The following is a 16,756-nucleotide window of genomic DNA, read 5'->3' as shown; positions in this document are numbered from 1 at the left end:
AGTTCATTGTTATTGTACCAAACGTAGGAAAGATGATCAGGGAGCTGACACCTGCTGTGACAGGTCAGCTCTGTCCAGGTAGAATATGGATTGGCTGTTGATCTCCTCACATGTACCTGGAGCTGAGGGTCTGTGAACAAACATGTGATTTTATTTCAACATACACACTAACATTTCAAACTGACTCTAATGAAAATGTTACCTGTGACAGACAGAGTGACTCCAGCTGAACCAGTTAAACTCCCTCCAGGTTGGTTTGTTGTGAACCTGAACTTGTACACAGCTGAGTCGCTCTCTCTCAGGTTAGAGATTCTCAGAGTGCACTTGTTGTTTCCACAGAGATACTCCACACGACCTGAATACTCCGGATCAGTCCTTAGATCAACGTAAATCCCATTACTCACTTTAATGAACCAGAATGTTTTCTGAACTGTAGTATCAAGGTTATTCAACTTGGATGGGTATGTGTAGGTACAGTTAATGTCCACTGTTGATCCTCTGAAGGCACAGATCTCAGTAGAAGTGTAACTCACATCCCAGTCAATCTGACTCCTTACCACTGTAACACAGAGCACATCAGAGAATCAGTAGATAAACTTATACATTTATAAAACTAACTCCATGTATTTTCTCTGGTGAATCACCAGTCGGCAGGTTTTCATTTTAAGATGATGACGATGCCAAGATGAGAAACTTTCAGTTCACAAAAAACACAGGGAAGTGCCCTTTAGACTTCAGTGTGAGGGAGAAACACACTGTTGGAGGTGAGGAACATGAGCTCGACCAATCCTGAGTCAGCTTCAGCTGTCAATCATGAAGTTTAATCTAATTTTAATTTCATCAAATAACTAATTAAAACCAAACTTATGAGAAACATGAACAATAGAGTGAGATAAGAACGACCTAAAATGACAGAAACCATCTTTGAGAAAAATGTATTTGACTTTTTAGATTGGTCCATGTTCCATCCACTAACATGGAGGAGACAGGATGTATGTTCTATACTGCAGCCAGCCACCAGGGGGTGATCAAGATGCTTTGGCTTCACTTCTGGGGAGCAGTCATGTCTTCAATCTTTATTTACACAAGCTGAATACTAGTACTAGTACTACACTAGTTTGTCAGTACTGACAGTAGTATCCCAAGAGTTCAATGTGCCCATGCAGACAAAAGTATTTAAAGACACATGAAGTTATGGTACAATGCATTATCTCAAATACTCCAGCAGATGGTGCTGTTAGTGAAATACTGTAGATTAAACTCACACATTGACGGAGAGCGGAAATCCTCGTGTCCTTTAACAGCACAGGAAACTCTGTCTGTAGAAATAAAATAACCTGAATAAGATGCTCCTTCAATCTTCTTCTGTTGATTCTTGTACCAGACGTAGTTCAGATGATCAGGAAGACGACAACTGCTCTGACACCTGAGCTCTGCATGGTAATAAGAGTCAGACTTCACTGATCTGCTCACCTGCACATGCAAATCTGTGTGTGAGAATAAGGAATTCATTTTAGTCCAAACTGACAACACACACATGCATATAAAAGTGCACAGACACACTCAAGTGAACCAAACAAGATGTAGGAAATAAATGAATGAATGTTCAGATGTAAATGTTACCTGTGACAGACAGAGTGACTCCAGCTGAACCAGTTAAACTCCCAGTAGGTTGGTTTGTTGTGAACCTGAACTTGTACACAGCTGAGTCGCTCTCTCAGGTTAGAGATTCTCAGAGTGCACTTGTTGTTTTCACAGAGATACTCACCACGACCTGAATACTCCGGATCAGTCCTTAGATCAACGTAAATCCCATTACTCACTTTAATGAACCAGAAAGTTTTCTGAACTGTAGTATCATGGTTATTAAATGTGGATGGGTATGTGTAGGTACAGTTAATGTCCACTGTTGATCCTCTGAAGGCACAGATCTCAGTAGAAGTGTAACTCACATCCCAGCATCGAGAGGAGAGGAACTCAATGGCGATGATAATAATAATACAATAATAATAATAATAATAATAATAATAATAATAATAATGTTTCAGACTCTGTCAAGTATTTTGAGCTCTAGACGATAGAAACTTCAAAAAGATACAAATTAATACTGATGATAATTCCTCTAATATATTTTCTTTCTGCATCACTTTACAGGTGGTGATCTGAAATGAAGGAATGGTTCATCTATATTTTTACTTTCTTTCTCAAACTGGACGCAGGTGAATCAGAAGTCCGAGTGTAAAATAGAGTGAAACATGAATGTAGACGCACAGTACCTGTCACAGTGAGAAGAAGGACAACAAATCCACTCGCTGCTGCAGTTACACTCATAGTAGCTGCTGCTCTCGCCTGTGACTTCAACAATAAAAACGCCCACAGATAAATAATGTGCACAAGATGAAACTCAGTCACATCACAGACACGTCTACCTACAACACAGAAGAGTCTGAGAAAGTCAAACTGTTAAACACCCCCCCTTCCTCTTTACACTTACATGCTTGCTGGAGCCTCATGGTGAAAGATTAAACCTAAAAAACTAAGAAGTAACTTCTGTGTTTTGTACAAATCCAAAAAATTTCTTCATTTTACAGAGTGTAGAAACGACTTGTGGCTGTTCCCAATTCAAACCTGAATCTCAACCGAAGCTGTAAGAAGTGAACAGGCCTGCCCGCCCGATCCAGCCAGTTGACGCATGTTTACTTCTTCTCAATCCACACTGCACGATTGAGAAAGATGCTAATTCCGCGTGAGTGCGAGTTGTGTACATGCTTCCTGTGTCCACTGCTATGTGGCACCGAGAACACACCCTGCACGCACTATGCTGCTGTATATCAAGAGTACAACACGACATGAACATTCCTTGTAAACCGAAGGGTAATTAACACAAGGGTTACTTCCAGTGACTTAGGAAAAGCAATGACTGTGACTGAATATGAATGATTTTAAAAAATGAACACTTAAAGATGCACCAGTGTGAGAAGAACTACCAAGAAATGACAGGCAAATCACCTTGAGAAAACGTATTTGATTTGTATACAGACATGTTTTTGGCTTGGTCCATGTCCCATCCACTGACATGGAAGAGGCGGGTTTATGACAATACTGCAGCCACACCAGGGGGTGACAGATATCATTTGCCTACTTTGGGGGTAGCTGTCATGTTAACCATCTTTATATTCAGTATCAAACGTTTAGTGAAGATTAGACGTTGTAAATTTGAGTTAAAATGAATTGCTTCATGGTGAAACATTAAAGTTTGACATGTCACTACGGGAAACGTGAATATATAACATGAAGTTTTTTTGTGTTCCTGGACGAGCGTGTCATCTCTGCAAATAAATCTCCGTTAAATCTTCAAAATGTACTGATGTACTTTAATCGTCCAGAAACATTATTAGCAATAAAACTTGTTGACCCAGTTTTTATGTCAAGTGCTTCATGATTCTCAGTTGATCACCTCAATAGTCCTTTAAATATTATTAAGGAAATACCTCTTCATTAGATTTATAAATAATGACAAGACCTATATATTTGTTAATTCTGTGTACTTACATTATCCAAAATATTGTTGCTGAAACCCTCCAGAAATGATTATTGGTCACTCCTATTGATTGTTATAAAATCTTTAGTTGTTCTAATATTAGTTACAACTAATTACACTTATAAGAATATTTAGAAGTTAATATTATTGTTATTTGTGGAAGACGGAGGTAACATATTACGGGCATGTTATTTCAATCCCGAGGCTAACTTACACCTGGTTGAGCCTGGGAAATATTTTCAAGTATGGGAGAAGAAGAACAACTTTCTTTACCTTTACCTTTCTTGTGGTTTCAAAGTGAGAAGTGAGAGAATTTGTAACTACAATCCAACCCATCAAGAAAAAAAAACAAACCTTACAAACACTGCACATGTCTATATGTTTTATTTCTTCTGGTTCCGTGATGCTGTAAAATCCACATATAAACAAATAGATTCATGTTGTGTTTCTTCAGTGTTTGGTGACTGCTACACTGCAGATGAATCGCCCCCTTCTTCACGCCTTGTTCTGTGAAGGGCAGAATAAACCACCACACCTACAGTTTTTAACCTCAGTAAGGTTAGTGATGAAATGTCTTCACGTGTGGAGCTGCTCACCCTGTTGCACTGTCAAATCGGACAGCGCTGTATTCAGCCTCCTCCTCCTTGTCTCTCCCCAGTTTCTCTCTGGGGTTGAACTCGACTATGTTGAGAGATGGCATCTGCCCGCAGTCTTCTTCTAGGTGAAGCAGACGCTGGCGTAGTGGACGCTCATCGTGCGGCTCTGCTGGTCGGGCAGCGCAGCTGAAATCTGGTCAGAGAAAATACTAGCTGGGATCAGGCTGGAATCTGTGTCTACTCTTTAACTTTGTTGGGTTCTGAGAGTTTCTTCTTTGTTGTGGGCCTAACTACTCTGCTGAATCAAACTGTGATGGCAGCAGTGATCTTGAGCTTTCTGTTTTTCCCTGCTGGTGACCAGCTCATCTTCTTAATAGATGAACCCGGTGTCACCACCACGAAACACCACTCTACATTTTACCCCTAATCTAGAATTACTACCCTTCAAGTTGTGCGCTCCTCCAACCAGTGCAGTTTCAATATTCATACATTTATTTCTTGCTCTATATGAGACCATCGTGACAAAATCCAATCTGTTCATCTAAGTCAAAGTTTCAAGAAATTCCCAAAGGCAGATTTGAGATATCATGTTCAAAAGGCCCAAAACATGTTGGTGGCTGCTGTGGCCTTGACCTTGACCAATCAGTCATTCCTGTGTGTCATGAACATTTGTGCCAAATTTGAAATGATTCTCTCAATCTGTTCATGAGGATAAAATGGTTCAGGAGTGTCACAGTCACTCCTGACCTTGACCTGCAGTCGCCTAATGGACAGACGGACAACCTGTAAACATAACGCTTCGGCTGCCGGTTGTCGCTGCACAGAGGCATAAGAGATCCAGCCAACCTTCTCCCTTATGGAGTTTAAGCTTTTGTTAGAGTAGTGAATACACTTCCAAGACATTCATGGTCTGACCTCTTCTCATCAAATCAGCTGTCGATGCAGAACGCCACCGGTTAATGAGGCAGCCTTGAAGAGTGGAGATCATGCTTTAATTGAAACTATTCATTTACCTGCGCTCTGTCTTCTGGTCTCACCGCACTCACGCTTGTTGTGTGAAGTGACTTGTTTCTTCTAGATGGGAGGAAAGAAATAAACAGTTGGATGAACTAGAAAACTCCTGGGCAGAGGAAGAACGGAGAGAGAGAGAGAGACGGAGAGAGAGAGAGAGAGAGAGAGAGAGAGAGACTGTTTCAGTTTGAGAGAGAGAGAGAGAGAGAGAGAGAGAGAGAGAGAGAGAGAGAGAGAGGGAGAGAGTGAGAGAGACTTTGACTTTTAAGATAACTTTTATTTAGACTACCATGCATCAGCAAACAAAATTAATAAATAACACTTCAATAAGACCTATATTTTACAAAAGAAAACTACATGTCACACACACACACACACGGAGTTTAAAAATGAAGGACCAGTGAACTGTCTCTCTCACTGAACATAGAACCTGTCTGATCCCCCACTGACACTTGAAAGCTTCCAGGTTACTTGGTCAGGCCAGAAGGCGTGTTCTACCTCAGGCGCAGTTGCCACCAAAACCTTCAAGCACTTCTCCACATCTGTCCAGCTCACCCAACATCTGGTTCTTCCTGCTCTTCCAGGTGGCCAGCTTAGCCATACCGCACAGGAAGTTGACCAGGACGAGTGTTGCTCTGTTTCCTTTGTGGTATTTAGGCCGGAACAAACAACGGGAGAGAAAAGTTCTCCCTGTGATTTCCACCCACCGCTGCAGTTGTCTAAATAAAACTCTAGTCAAGGACAAGTCACCACTAGATGTTCTACTGTCTCCTATCACCACAGAAACCACATCCTCCCAGTGCTCGGGTCCAGGTGAGCTCTGTGTCTGTTTCAGGAAGCAAGCTCCATGTATAATCCTCCACTGGAGGTCACCCACCGTTTTTCAACAGGAGGTTTATACAGGACCCTCCCACCTGCCTAACAGGGGTGCAGCCTGCAGCAAAATCCTCAGTCCACCTCGTCTCCCTGACTCCAGCCAGAGAGCGAAGGTTCAGCACCTTCACACAGCTGACATAAAAGCTGCTTCTTCCACAAGAGCTGAAACTACCCAGCACCGGTGTTTTGAAGGAAAGAAGAGTCCACTCTCCTTCGCCACCGCCAGCAGCAGGGCTGGACGCATCAGAGAGGGAAACAGGTACTACAGTCATCCCATTGGTCAGCTATACGATTTTCAGCAAACGCTCAGTGTGGCACAGACAGGGACTGCAATATTTCTTCCACGATCCTCTTCAGAACTCTGGAGGACCTGATGTTGGTGACGTCACAGAGTGTTTCAGATGTCTTTTGTGAGGTGGCCCGTTTGATGAGCAGCTTCAATAAACTTACTTCTCAGTGTTGCAGAGGAAAATGTGGTTGTTTTTAGAAGTCATTGTGGAAGAGCGGTTCCTCAAAACAGCCATATCCCCGGTCTGGGGGTCAGAGTCCACTTGACCTCCAGCGGTCTGCCAGGCGCCTACCGAGCTGTAGAACGCAGGTCAGTCCAGTCAGGTCAGCTTCAGTTGATGAGATCAGAAATAACTGTTTGTCCAGCTCCCAGCCGGCCAGCTTGTCTGAGCAGCAGACGAGCAGGAGCCAACCATCAGACCACAGCCGCCAGCAACTTCTGCACTGTCTGCAGTCTGAAGGCCGCAGTTCTGGGACACAATGAGACCCTGACCTCCTCTGCCACAGGAGATAGGGCCGCTGCCCTCAGCCAAAGGACTAACAGAAGAATCTCACCAGGCGACGCTGCACATCTTCAACCAGACCTGAGGTGGCACTAACACACAAGTCTGTGCCAAAGAGACGAGGCGATCAAGTTATTCACTATCAGAACTCTTTCCCCTGTAGGACAGATAAGGTAGCAACTATTTCCATTTAGACAACTTGCTTCCACCTTTTCCAGCACCCTCCCAAAGTTCTGCCTCTGAAAGCCCTCACTTCCTAGATGGACTCCTAGAACTTTAATCCATCCCTTCCCCACCGGAGACGAGGAAGACCAGGCTCAGTCCCCTGCCCACTGGACCCATTGTAAACCCTCACTCTTCTCCCAGTTGACTCTGGCTGAAGAGGCCTCCCCATAAAAGACCAGACTTTCCAGTTGCTGGACATCATGCTGGTCATGGATAAAAAATATTAACATCATCAGCATAAGCTGAGACGACCATGAGGGTTGTGAGCCAGCCCCGCAGAGAGACCTCTCAGCCTGCTCCTCAACCTGCACAGAAGAGGCTCGATGGCGATGCTGTACAGTTGTCCTGGAGAACGGGGCAGCCCCTGCCTGATGCCTCTCGACGGGTACAGGACAGCTCAGCCCCTCCCCCACCTTCACCACACCGCTTAGCCTCACTATACAGCAGCTTGACCCAGGACAGGAACCCCCCGAACACCAAAAAGCCTGCAAGGTTGAAAATAAAAATCGTGATCCACACGGTCAAAGGCTTTTCTGATCAATTGAAATAATACCATATTTACATTATATAATTTACACACATCACACACACTCTTATTAAAACAGATTGTCCAGCATGGATCTGTCAGTACACAGTAACATTGATCTGGGTTGATCAGCTGTTCGATGCAGGTCTTCTGTCTGTTGGATGAAACCTTGAGAGGATCTTATAGTCTGTGCATAAAAGGGCCACTGGTCTCCAGTTCTGCAAAGGCTAAGATCTCCCTTCTTAGCAGCAGAGAGAGAACTGCGCGTCTACAGGAAGTAGGAAGTGTCCCTTTTTTAAAACACTCATTTAAAAATGTCTAAAATGTCTCATTCCCAAAACACCTCAGAAATGTTTTTAAAATCTGGAAGGTAACCATCCACCTAGGGCCTGGGACGCCATCTGTGACACAGCTGTCAGTTCCTCTATGTGATGTCAGAGTTTAATGTATCCTGGTTCTTCAGGACTCAGCTGAGGAAGTCCTTCAGCAGCTCTGCAGCAGAGTCCACATCACAGTGAACTGTTTGAACAGCTCCAGAACTCTACTGCATGCTTCATCCTAGCCGGTTCTGTGGTCACTTCTCTGTCTGGGAGCCGCAGAGACTATTCGTTTCCTCCGAGCCACCGACTTCTGGGTTAAAGAAGAAGCGGTCGGAGCGCTGTCCATATCATGTAGTTTTAGTAAAGGTGGGCCTGACCAAGGCTCCTTTGGCTCTTTCATGTAAAAAGGAGTTTAAACTTGCCCTTGGTTTTGAGCCGCTCGGCATCCTGCCCGCTTTGTGTGGCTGGGACAGCTTCAGGTTTCTGATCTCCTAGCTTCTGAATGGCTCTTTTATTTTGACGGTGGAGTTGGCTGCGTACTGCTGACAGAACACTGAGATTTGGGCCTTTCCTACTTCTCACCACTGCAAGGGAGGAAACTCTTCTTTCTTATTTTTCCAAAAGCCCAAAAACAGTTTAAAATTTCACAGAAAGTAAAATCATGCAATAATTTAACGGAATGTTAAAAAGACTTTGATTTTACTGTTGAGGATAAAATAAACTCCATTAAACCAGATGGTGATCAGTAAAACCAACAGGAGGATCTGACAGTTAAAAACCTGATTAGTAAAAGCGGCAGAAAGATAAAACCTGTCTAACCTGGCTGCACTGATCCTTCCATCTAGAACTTTGACTCCAGGTGTACTGCCGGGCTGAAGGATGCTTTAACCTCCACACATCCACCAGATCTACTTTTGTTACGATCCCGGATAGCAGAGATGACTGAACATGTGGCTCCACCTCATTCTGTCTAACTTAAAATCTGCAGCAACCAGTCTCCACCCAACACAATACATTCCCTCTGGTCTGGTGCCACTTAGTGTTTCGCTTAATTTTAAAACTCTTTCCCACTCAGAGCTCTGATTGGGTGTGCATAAATGTGCACAAAACTGGAAATTTTAAAATCTTGTACTTCAGCTTTTACAATCAGGGACTTGCCTTGGAATTATTTCTGAGTGAGAGATTATATTTACGTTGCTATTGTAGAAAAGAGAATGGCAACTCCTGCAATTTATATTTGTCCCCATGGCCAGGACATGCTGTCCACCCCACCATAAGCCCCCAATCAATCTCATTGAGATTGTCATGTGTTTCTGGAGAAACACAACATCAAGTCTCTTCTGCTGAATTGTTTCCGATAAGACAGCTCTCTTCTTTGCATCTCTGCCCCCCGCTCATATTTAATGATGCTACCCCTTAGACCCCTGCATGGGAAGATAGAAGAGAGAGAACAGCAAACAACAACAGTGAAACACCCAGTGATTTAAGAACATCTTTATTTTGACACTTTCTATCTTTTTAACATTTTGTGTTTGATACCTTTAACCCTTTCCTTACCCCGTGACTAATTTTTAGGCGGTAACGCTTTCATCCAGATTCAGCCCCACCACCTTTGTACTGGTAACTGACTGAATGAACTTCTTCCAATATCTGGGAAAAATTTCACATTCACTGTTTTCCCAAATGTATCATCCAGGAAAATACACTTCTCCAGAGAATACAAATCAATGCTCTGAGAAGCTCACAACTGGACCCAGTTTCACAGTCAGAGTCCACGTCCACAAGCCAGCATCCCCAAATGTCACCATGACAACCATCCCCAACCACAGAGCGATTGGCCACCGGGCCGCTAACACCCGCATCCCCAACCACAGAGCCACCGGCCACCGGGCCTCTACCACCCGCATCCCCAACCACGTGAGCCACCGCCACCGGGCTCTAACACCCGCGCATCCCCACCACAGAGCCACCGGGCCGCCACTACTCCGCATCCCCAACCACAGAGCCACCGGCCACCGGGCCTCTAACACCCGCATCCTCAACCACAGAGCTACTCGGCCACCGGGCCGCTACCACCCGCATCCCCAACCACAGAGCCACTGCCACCGGGCCGCTACCACCCGCATCCCCAACCACAGAGCCACTGGCCACCGGGCTTCTAACACCCGCATCCCCAACCACAGAGCTACTGGCCACCGGGCCGCTACCACCCGCATCCCCAACCACAGAGCCACCGGCCACCGGGCTTCACCCGCATCCCCCAACCACAGAGCCACCTGCCACCGGCCTCTAACACCCGCATCCCCAACCACAGAGCCACCGGCCACCGGGCCTCTACCACCTGCAGATCCCCAACCACAGAGCCACCGGGCACCGGGCCCCAACACCCGTATCCCCAACCACAGAGCCACCGGGCACCGGGCCGCCACCACCCGCATCCCGACTACAGAGCCACCGGGCACCGCCTCTACCACCCGCAGATCCCCAAACCACAGAGCCACTGGCCACCGGGCTCTACCACCCGCATCCTCAACCACAGAGCTTCTCACCGCCACCGGGCTCTAACACCCGCATCCCCAACCAGAGCCACCGCCACGGGCCCTACCACCCGTGATCTCTAACCACAGAGCTACTGGGCACCGGGCCTCTAAAAGATCTCAACCACAGAGCCACCGGGCACCGGGGCCGCCACACCGCATCCCCGATCACAGAGCCACCGGGCACCGGCCCTACCACCCGCATCCGACTACAGAGCCACCGGGCACTGGGCCTCTCTAACACCCGCATCCCCAACCACAGAGCCACCTGGCACCGGGCCGCCACCACCTGCATCCCTGACTACAGAGCCACTGGGCACTGGGCCGCCACCACCTCGCATCCCCGACTGCAGACACCGGGCACCGGGCCTAACACCCATCCCCAACCAACGAGCCACCGGGCACCGGGCTTCGCCACCACTCCATCCTCGACTACAGAGCCACCGGGCACCGGGCCTCTACCACCCGCATCCCCGACTACAGAGCCACCGGGCACTGGGCCTCGAACACCCGCATCCCCAACTACAGAGCCACCGGGCACCGGGCCGCCACCACCCGCATCCCCGACCACAGAGCCACCGGGCACCGGGCCTCTACCACCCGCATCCCCGACTACAGAGCCACCGGCACCGCCTCTAACACCCGCATCCCCGACTGCAGAGCCACCGGGCACCGCCTCTACCACCCGCATCCCCGACTACAGAGCCACCGGGCACCGGGCCTCTAACACCCGCATCCCCAACCAACGAGCCACCGGGCACCGGCCGCCACCACCCGCATCCCCACTACAGAGCCACCGGCACCGGGCCTCTACCACCCGCATCCCCGACTACAGAGCTACTCGGGCACTGGGCCTCTAACACCTGCATCCCCAACCACAGAGCCACCTGGCACCGGGCCGGGCCACCACCCGCATCCCGACTACAGAGCCACCGGGCCCTGGGCCGCTACCACCCGCATCCCCGACCACAGAGCCACCGGCACCGGGCCTCACCACCCGCATCCGACCACAGAGCCACCGGGCACTGGGCCTCTAACACCCGCATCCCCAAATCCAGCCACCGGGCACCGGGCCGCCACCACCCGCATCCCGACCACAGAGCCACCGGCCACCGGGCCTCCAATACCCACATCCCTGACTACAGAGCCACCGGCCACCGGGCTCTAATACCCATCCTCCACCACAGAACCACCGGCCCACCGGGCCTCTAACATCCAAGCATCTCTGACCACAGAGCCACCTGCACCGGGCCGCACACCCGCATCCCCGAACACAGAGCCACCTGGCACCCGGCCGCTAACACCCGCATCCCCACCATTAACCATCTGCCACCGGCCGCTAACATCCAAGATCTCCACCACAGAGCCACCTGGCACCGCCGCACACCCACATCCCCGACCACAATAGAACCTTAACACCGTGACCACAACTATTCTCAGTGCTCACTTCCCCTGCTGTGCTCACCTTAGACACCGAGCCGCACAGCAGCGGACTGACCACCGGCCCAGGCAGCACCTCCAGCCGGGCGTGAGCCGCCTGCCTCGGCTGAGCCCGGGGAATGAGCCTTTCCCGGCACACAGCAGCCACATGGAAGGGTCTCGCTGGTGCCAAGCTCAGGGGACAGGAGATCCGCTTTCTGTGACCCACATCCCCACACTCAAAACACTTGATGTTCCCGAGCTCGCATAGACCATGGTGAACCCGTCTTCATGTTTGACTCCGAATGAGACATCCAGAGTCTGGGTGGTACAGCTCAGAACATGAACACCTGTTCCGGCAGGAAGATTGAACATGCCCCAGTTTGTGATCTTTACATTCCAGAGTCACTGGCCTGAACCCACTCGCCATTCCCCGAAGCGCTCAGCCTTTGCTCCAGCGCCTGGTTGAGATAATCAGTATCCCTGACACAGTGACCCGGGTGGAAATCGCTGGGACACCTGGACGAGCTGGTCCTGATCACCAGGCCAAGCTCACGAGCTGCGCCACAAACTTCTGCTCCTTCAGAAACACGACCACCGCTCTGTTCTTGCGAGAGGCGTAGGAGAAGTTCCCGTGTCCCACCACCGCCAACAACACCTGCTCCACCGGGCTGTCCTGCTGCGGCACCAGCTCTACCTTGTTCAGAGACAGGGACAGCGGCCCAGAGGACGCTATCCCGCAGAGTGAAATACGGCCACTCACCGCCAAACAATCACAGACACACTAACAATACAACAACCAACAACTACAGCACATGCAATCAACACAAAACACAGTTTAGAATATAACTATAGTACTTGCGAAACTCTCACACTACTCACCACCACCCACCAACAACTCCAGCATGCACTGAGAGAGAGAAAGAGAGAGAGAGAGAGAGAGAGAGAGGAGAGAGTACCAGAACTTGGCTCCTGCTCTGTGGTAGTTTGTATTTTCAGACATGCAAGAAGTTTCTTCCTCTGGGTGTGGGTGCTTTTATTTAGAAAATCCAGCCTCTATTCAGACTTGCCGGTGAGGTCTTGTCACGAACTGTATGTTTCTATTCAGTAGCGTCACTGTGTGACTGAGTCACCTGATCCACAGGAAGACAAAGGAGGAGTATGACCACCAGGAGAAGAGCTGTGGCTGTTCCAGTCACCGGCTGATTTCCATGCACCTGGAGAAATCACACAATGGATGAACAGGGAATGTTGCAGGATGTTTGACCGAGCCAAAGTCAATCCACAGCTCCAGAACCTTTAAAGGTGTTAGACTTCACATGACTCACCTGCTCCAACAGTCAGATGTAAGGTGGCCTTACTACGTCCTTGTGTGTTCTGGACCTTCACACTGGATATTTTCCACCATGTTCAGCTGTGATATCAGTGATGGTGAAGATTTGTCCTGATGCTTTTGGTGAGTCCTCACCCTTGACCAGGTGTACTAGCTGCCAAGTTACATCACTGCTGCAGGTCAGAGTCACCAGCTGCCTTCTCCATGATCTCTACCAGAGGAACTCACTGACACAGAGGAGGCTTGGAGCATCTGTAAAACATGCAAGATCATAAAATCAACTCAGAAATATTCATTAACCAAAGTGAAGAATCAATCTCTGGTTTTGATAAGTGCTACTCTTTTAAATATAGATGATCATTATTAACCCGGGCGCTCAGCACAGACAGAAGCAGGTACTGAGGGTTTTGTTTTCAGCCCGTGTGTTTTGGTGGCTGATCGCCAAAGGTCAGAGGTCAAGATGAGCAAAGATTTGACCCAAAAGACACATTTTCCAAGATATTTCACAAATAGCAGAGAGACTAAATCATATACTGATCAGAACATTATTCCTCATCATATAAATGGATAGATGACTGATAAGTAATGTCACAAAGAAGTTAGAGATTTACATCATGCATCCTTAAACTGCCTATCTGCTGTATTCTGCCTCTAATAGGACGTATGAGACGACCTGGAAGCTTATATACAAAAATAATCTATGATCATATGGTGGGAACAAGCCGTCACTATGAGTTTAGAAAATGACGTCATATAGTGTAGCTATGCAACAACAGATGTTTTCACCTCAGTCCGTTTGTTTGTTGGTTGTTGATTTTAAGCAAGATTACACAAAACTACTGAGCTTCAGCATGAAACCTGAAGGTAGGATGAGGTACGGGCTGTGGAAGAACTCAGTAGAGCTTGGGTGTGGACCCAGATAAGGGGGCGGACCCAGGAACCTTCTGTAAGATTGCGAGACAGTGCTGGGTTTCATGGATATGTGGATGTTTTCTACTCACACTGGACGTCTAAGTGTAGGTGACGGAGTTGATCCGCCCCAGACTGGGATTCTCAGACTTGCAGGAGTAGACCCCGCTGTCCCCAGAGCTGATGGGAGGAGAGACGATAAACCGCCTCTGGTCCTTGAAGCAGAGTCTGCCTCCTGTACCAGGTGTAATTAGCTGCTGGGTTAGCATCACTGCTGTGCAGGTCAGAGTCACTGAGCTGCCCTCCATGATCTCACCAGAGGGACTCACTGACAGAGGAGGACTGTGGAGCATCTGGATTTAGCATGGATTTTAATTCGGATTTAAGAGTGTTGCAGCATCTGGAATTTTGAAGATGCGCAAACCTCTCGGCTTTTGGAATATTTCAAAAATATTTACTCACATATCACATTTATTAAGACACGTTTAGACGCTGTCTTCCCCAGCGCATTCTCAGCTGTGCAGTAATATTCTCCAGAGTCAGACAACGGGATGGGAGCTGAAAACCAGCTGAGCTGCTCTGTTGAGCAAGTCTGGTTCTGTTTGTACCAGGCGCATGCAGGGGGTGGGTTAGCATCACTGTTGCAGGTCAGAGACACCGAGCTGCCCCTGTGAATGTTCCCAGGTTGACTCAGCTGCACTAAAGGAACCTTCGAGCATCTGGCAGGATATAAACAGATCTTTACATGAGAATGTGGCTTTATAGAATATGGGTTCTTTAATAATAGTTTGCAGCCGTCTTGGTCTGCATCTTTAGAAGAGTGTTTGATTTACTTTGGACACAGGAAGGCCCCTTTAGTGTTTAGTAGTTTTACCAAGTAATTACTGTTTGTATTAAATACAGACTTCACAAAACTGAACATGTCACCTCTGTCTTGGGAATCACTGAGTGGGATTTGTATGTGTCCTGTCTTACATACATGCAAAATCTGAAGGAAAAGATGAAGTGAAATGGAAGATGAGCCACTGTGATTAAAGCTTTTTCTCACTTCCTGTTATCTTGTCTTTCTGTGTGTGGATGGGTGGAGAATAGTTTTATTTGCTGCATTGCTCTTAGTCTAGTATTCTGCTGGATATGAAAAGTGCTTAATAACAAACTTTGATTTGGTCTTTCAAGGGACTTTTTTTTCATAATTATTAAATTATAGAAAATCACGAGGCTCAACTCTTCAAGTTTCCACATCGGGACATTTTGGAGTCAACTCACACAGGACGAGTGGTGAAGCTCATAAGCACAGGAATAGCTGTTTTCAGGGTGAAGGAATCCCCTGGAGTTGGAGACGTTTCCGTGAATTTCTGTTCCATTCTTGTACCAGACAAAAGTAGGGGACCTACCAGAGAGAAGACAGCTGCTGTGACAAGTCAGAGTTGGACCAACTAGGAGACCAGATCACCTTGAACATCTGATCTGTCAACAGAAACACAATATAGAAGCAGCTGTGGGACCTCAGGTTGAGAACCACTGAACAACACAGTGACTTAGTGTCTTCAGTACCTGTGACAGTCAGAGTTGTGCCAGGAAACTTCTCCATTCAGACCATCAAGCATTTGAATGTGGCGATACTGGGCTGAATCGCTCAGTCTCAGGTTCATTATTCTCAGAGTGGAGCGCCCGGCTCTGGGTTCAAGGACCTGAACACGATGTGTGAACTCTGGGTCTTTGAGTAAGTCCACAGCCTGAGGCGCATACAGCTGCCTAGCAAACGCACCAGAACTTAGTGATAGATCATAGTGACTGTTGTAACTGCAAGAGATGTCCATCGATGAGCCTTTAAAGGCACATGTTCCTGTCGATGTAATTCACTCTGTCACGAATTTCATGGACAATTGAAAACAAAAACTTTTGACTATCACTCATGACAACTATAATCTTTACTGCTGTATTTGTAATTCACAGATCGCTGTTTCATATGTCAGGAAATAAACAATCCAGGAAAGATGCTACATTTAGCTTTACAGTAAAGACGATGATGTTTTAATTCCAGCTCTACATGTGGGTTGTATTTGTGATTTGCTTTCATCACCTCCCACCCAGAGGTTATGTTTTCACCAGTCCGCTGGCTGGTTGGTGTGGTTGCACAATACGCAACAATTACTGGAAAGATTTTGGTGCAGATCCAGGATTTTATTTTTATTTTCTTTAGCATTGCAAGATCGTGTTTTTCAAAATTTCAATGCTTTCCCAGAATCTAATTCATGGATCTTGATGGAAAAGATCCGACATATTTAGAGGAGTGATACTTGAGGAGTGTGTGAAATATGGAGCAGCTTGATTGAATTGAATGGACTGTTGGGCCTTGGTGGAGGAATGTGCCTCTACTACTACTGCTACCTAGTCAATTCCATTCATTGTTCAACTGCAGAATATTTATCATAAAGGTTTGATAACAAACATCTTAGAATCAATGACAATGTTCTTTTTACTATGATATGTCAGCTGATGTGCCGATTTTCTTTTTGTTTTTGCATCAGCTCCTCAAATCCATTTCGGACTCTAGTCAGTGTATTAGCTAAGAAGGTTAAAAGAGCAGAACATCATTGGTCAGCTGGAAGAAGTAAACTCGCCACACTGAGCAGAGGGGAAATTCTCGTGGCTCCTCACAGCACAGGAAA

The 16,756-nt window shown here is 47.2% G+C and overlaps 1 protein-coding gene across 1 annotated transcript in view; it reads right to left on the bottom strand.

Moving 5' to 3' along the window:
- Positions 1–16,756, bottom strand: part of LOC124852592 (B-cell receptor CD22-like) — a 483,032-nt gene that overhangs the window by 226,046 nt on the left and 240,230 nt on the right. The window lies entirely within an intron of this gene.

Source organism: Hippoglossus stenolepis, chromosome 2 (assembly GCF_022539355.2).
Source record: "Hippoglossus stenolepis isolate QCI-W04-F060 chromosome 2, HSTE1.2, whole genome shotgun sequence".
NCBI lineage: Eukaryota > Metazoa > Chordata > Actinopteri > Pleuronectiformes > Pleuronectidae > Hippoglossus > Hippoglossus stenolepis.
The sequence above is the reverse complement of the archived record's forward strand: the minus strand, read 5'-3'. Positions and strand labels throughout refer to the sequence as shown.